The 4,705-nt window shown below is 36.6% G+C and overlaps 1 pseudogene across 1 annotated transcript; it reads right to left on the bottom strand.

Moving 5' to 3' along the window:
• Nucleotides 1-770: 770 nt before the first annotated feature.
• On the bottom strand, nt 771-1,954 carry LOC306644875 (acidic leucine-rich nuclear phosphoprotein 32 family member E-like; annotated as a pseudogene). Its single transcript has 2 exons — nt 1,951-1,954; nt 771-1,608 (listed from the first exon to the last, which is right to left on the bottom strand). The product of its transcript is annotated as an acidic leucine-rich nuclear phosphoprotein 32 family member E-like (transcript).
• Nucleotides 1,955-4,705: the final 2,751 nt, after the last annotated feature.

Genomic DNA, 4,705 nt, shown 5'->3' with positions numbered 1-4,705 from the left:
TAAGGCCCTAAGCAATGTGGTGAAACCTTGTCTTAAAATTAAAAAAAATTTAAAAAAGGGCTGGGGCTGTTGTTCATGGTTAGCCCCTGGGTTCAATCCATGGTATTAAAAAAAATCTTATGCTGAAATGCACCAAACTTTACCTATGTAAAAGCAATTGTGTTTTAATTATGGACTAAAAATTAATACAATGAGGTTGAATTAGAAAAAGTTAGATTCTAAACAAATTGCTAGAGGATTTCTTTTTTAAAATTTTATTCTTTAGATATATTTTATGGCAAAATATTCCAGAAAAATATCTCTAGGTAACACAATAAAATTTTATCACCAAAATTAGTTATATTGTATTTCAGCAGGAATAATAGTTTTCTTTTTTTAAATTTTCCTTTTTTATTTTTAGTTAACTATACATGACAGTAGAATGTATTTTGGCAGAATATATACACATAGAGTTTAACTGATTCTATTTAGGTTCCCACTCTTGTGGTTGTACATGCTGTGGAGTTACCCTGGTCATATATACAAATACAAGGTTAGGAAAATTATCAATTAATTCTGTTGTCTTTCCTATCTCCCTCCCCACTCCTTTCCTTCATTTCCCTTTGTCTAATCCAATGGATGAGAATTTCTTAATGAGGAGAGTGTCAGTGAAATTTTTTCTCTACATACAATATAATCACTATCAGATTAGTAAATCTTTTTAAAAATTTTTTATTTACTTGTTTTTTATTTACATAGACTGCATTTTGATTCATTGTATACAAATGGGACACAACTTTTCATTTCTATGGTAGACTAGTAAATCTTAATTGGAATAATAACACAAAAATAGCAAACCCACACTTTGCTGATAAAAAGTTACCCATAGTCTTTTGTATGGATAGCTATCATACATGAAGAAACAAAGATGTGATTACTCTCTTGCATACGTGGGAATGTTAGGGAGTCTGGTCTAAGAATGATCCAGTCATCTTCTTCCTCTCCGTCATCTTCAGCATCTCATTCCCCCCCCCCCCAAAATCTTCTTTTTCTCTTCTTCCCTTTCTTCAGCATAGTCATAATCATCTTCTTCAGCCTAAATTTCTTCTTTAATCAAGTATGAGAGGCCCACTTCCTTTTTTTCCTCTCTCAATGCTGAACCTGCTTTGTCTTCATCCTCCTCCTGCTTCTCTTCTTCTTCCTCCTCTCCCTCATCCTTCAGGTGGACCAGCTTCATCTTCTTCATCTCCATCGTCTTCATCTCCATCATCTTCATCTCCATCCTCCTCCTTCTATTCAGAATCTGGTACTTCTTTATCCTCCTGATCAAATCCATTTAACTGTGTGATTTGTTTCAATAGTTCAAAAATACTTTCTCTGTAATCTAGGTTTCTGGTCTCTCAATTAAACAAGTCAAGACTTTTCAAATGTTTTAAGATTTTGCAGAGCTTCTACTGTACTAAGCTCTTTGATTTTGTTTCTACTCAGATTGAGACAAGATTTGGACATTTTTCTGGCAGGACTTTCAAGCTGCAGAAATTATGTTGTTACCAAGTTCCAACTTTCAAAGTTTATTTAAGCTGGAAAGTTGGGCCAGTGAATTTAATTCCATGTTAGCCTTGTTTAGAACTCTAATTATTTAAAAGCGTAATTTAGACCTTCAATTTCTTTATTGATACACAGGAAATTATCAAGAACTAACTCTTGTCACCTTCTCTGGGGCTCCATTCCTTAACTCCACCTTCATGTCCTCCTCCTGCTCTTCTGCTACTACTCCCCTTCTTCCCCCTTTCCTGCCTTTCCTACTATTCCCTACCTTAAAATTTTAAAATATTTGAAAATGAATAAAAAGAAACATAAGTATAAATGCCCACTACCACCAGATAGGTGTGGGAGAGAAAGAAGAATGACAAATGAAATCCAAGGAGTTGGGACACTAACTCAACTGCCTCTACCTCCTTGTCCACGTACCCATGGGTGCACATATGCACACACATGTATGTGCACACCCATACACAACCCAAAAGTTCCTCCTGGCTTTATAGAACCGTAGTGTGTGTGGTGGTGCTGGGGATTGAACCCAGGGCCTTATGCAGGCTAAGCAGGTGGTCTACCACTGAGCTATATCCCCAGCCTTTACATATTTTTAAGCTTTTGAGACAGGGTCACTCTAAGTTGCCCAGGTGGGCTTTGAACTTGAGATCTTCTTGCCTCCTGTACCTCCCAAGTAGCTGGGATTGTAGGCATGTGCCACCACACCAAGTGACAATTATAATTTTATGTCAAGAATAATAGCTGTGAAGTGACCATCAGACCACAGGGTCTACAAATCATGGACTTAATTCAGATCATAAAATTTTTAGAGTTCTCCAGTTTGTAGCTGAGAAAATTATCTCATTATCTGTCATATTTTTGATATTCATTTGTTGAATGAATAAATGAAATGTTTTGCCTAAGGTCCCACAGAGGTAGAGTCAGCACCAGAATGTAACTGCATGTTGAGCTTGGTGCTTATTCTCCTATGCTGGTATTACATGGGTATAATCTGGATTTTGAATGTCCCCCAAAGGCTTGTGTATTAATTGCTTGGTCCCTAGGGTGGTGCTATTTGATGTGGTAGTATTTATTAGAGGTGGAACCTAGAGGGAGGTCTTTCAGTCATCAGGGATGTGCCCTTGAAAGGGATAATGTGGTCCAACCCCTTCATCTCCATCTCTTGCTGCCTGGTTCATGATTAGGTGAGCAGTTTTGTTTTACCATATATTCCTACCACGATGTTCTGTTTTTCCTCTTCCCCAGTAGCCCTAAAGCAAAAGGGGAAACTGATCAAGGACTTTACCTCCAAAACAGTAAGCCAAAATAAGCCTGTTTGCTTTATAAGGTGATTATCTCAGTTATTTGTTATAGTAAGAGAAAGCTGACTAACATACACATAAATCCCTAGCGTGTATTTGTGTGCACATTGAGATAGGTTAGAAATCCCTAGGGATATCATAGTATCCATTCTTACTGTAGGAGCCCTAGACAGCGAGAGTAACCAACTCAAGGAAGAAAGTATATTTATTTTATGGTCTGTCAGAACCATTCACGAGACTCCATGCAAAGTACATAATTTGCTTGAGAAGTTTGGGAAAATTTTAAAGCAGATCTTCATTATGAAGTAAGACAGTAGATGATTTATAATAGTAGGAACTTTTGCTGATCTTACATTTTCATGGGAAAAAGAAACTAATAGTCAAGCTCAAGATGATAGTTTGGTAGTTGGTAAGCATTAGATATTGAGGGGAAATCCAACTCATTACTTTTTTTTTTTTCAGACTCGTTACTTTTTATTCAAATATAATTATGTACCCTTAAAACTCACCTACTCTGTCTATAAATAGATGAATGTAGTCAGGGAATGTCGAAGTCTGTTGAAAGAATGGGAGTGTCCAAGTTTCTTTGGAAAATGGTCTTTAAGACCTTGTATGAAAAATTTAAAATATTCAGAGAAACAATGTCCTAATAGCATCAAGTGTACCCAGATCTTGTTTCTTAGTGCTACTCTCTAATAAAAGCAAACATGGCTCCTTAGAAAAATGACTGACTACAGGTCTGACCAAAAGTATATGTGACAACCTGGGACATCTTATCATGCCAAAATGTAAGAAAGTATTTTTTTAAATTTATTTTTATTGTAAACAAATGGGATACATGTTCTTTCAGTTTGTACATGGAGTAATAGCATACCATTTGCATATTCATATATTTACATAGAGTAATGATGTTTGATTCATTCCGTTATTTTTTTCCTTCCCCCCCACCCCTCCCACCTCTCTTTTCCCTCTATATAGTCCCTCCTTCCTCCATTCTTGCCCCCCTCCCACCCCCCATTAAGTGTCATCATCCGCTTATCAGTGAGATCATTTCTCTTTTGGATTTTTGAGATTGGCTTATCTCACTTAACATGATATTCTCCAATTTCATCCATTTGCCTGCAAATGCCATAATTTTATTATTCTTTATAGCTGAGTAATATTCCATATATATATTTATATATATATATCACAGTTTCTTTATCTATTCATCAATTGAAGGGCATCTAGGTTGGTTCCATAGTCTGGCTATTGTGAATTGAGCCGCTATGAACATTGATGTGGCTGTATCTCTGTAGTGTGCTGATTTTAAGTCCTTCGGGTATAGGCCGAGGAGTGGGATAGCTGGGTCAAATGGTGGGTCCATTCCAAGTTTTCTAAGGAATCTCCACACTGCTTTCTAGAGTGGCTGCACTAATTTGCAGTCCCACCAGTAATGTATGAGTGTACCTTTCTCCCCACATCCTCTCCAAAACCTATTGTTGCTTGTGTTCTTGATAATCGCCATTCTAATTGGGGTGAGATGGAATCTTAGTGTAGTTTTGACTTGCATTTCTCTTATTACTAAAGATGTTGAACATTTTTTCATATGTTTGTTGATTGCTTGTAGATCTTCTTCTGTGAAGTGTCTGTTCATTTCCTTAGCCCATTTGTTGATTGGGTTATTTGTATTCTTGGTGTAGAGTTTTTTGAGTTCTTTATATATTCTGGAAATTAGTGCTCTATCTGAAGTATGATTGGCAAAGATATTCTCCCACTCTGTAGGCTCTCTCTTCGCATTGCTGATAGTTTCCTTTGCTGAGAGAAAGCTATTTAGTTTGAATCTATCCCAGTTATTGATTCTTGCTTTTATTTCTTGTGCTATGGGAGTC

Source organism: Sciurus vulgaris (genome assembly GCF_902686455.1).
Source record: "Sciurus vulgaris genome assembly, chromosome: 15".
NCBI lineage: Eukaryota > Metazoa > Chordata > Mammalia > Rodentia > Sciuridae > Sciurus > Sciurus vulgaris.
The sequence above is the reverse complement of the archived record's forward strand: the minus strand, read 5'-3'. Positions and strand labels throughout refer to the sequence as shown.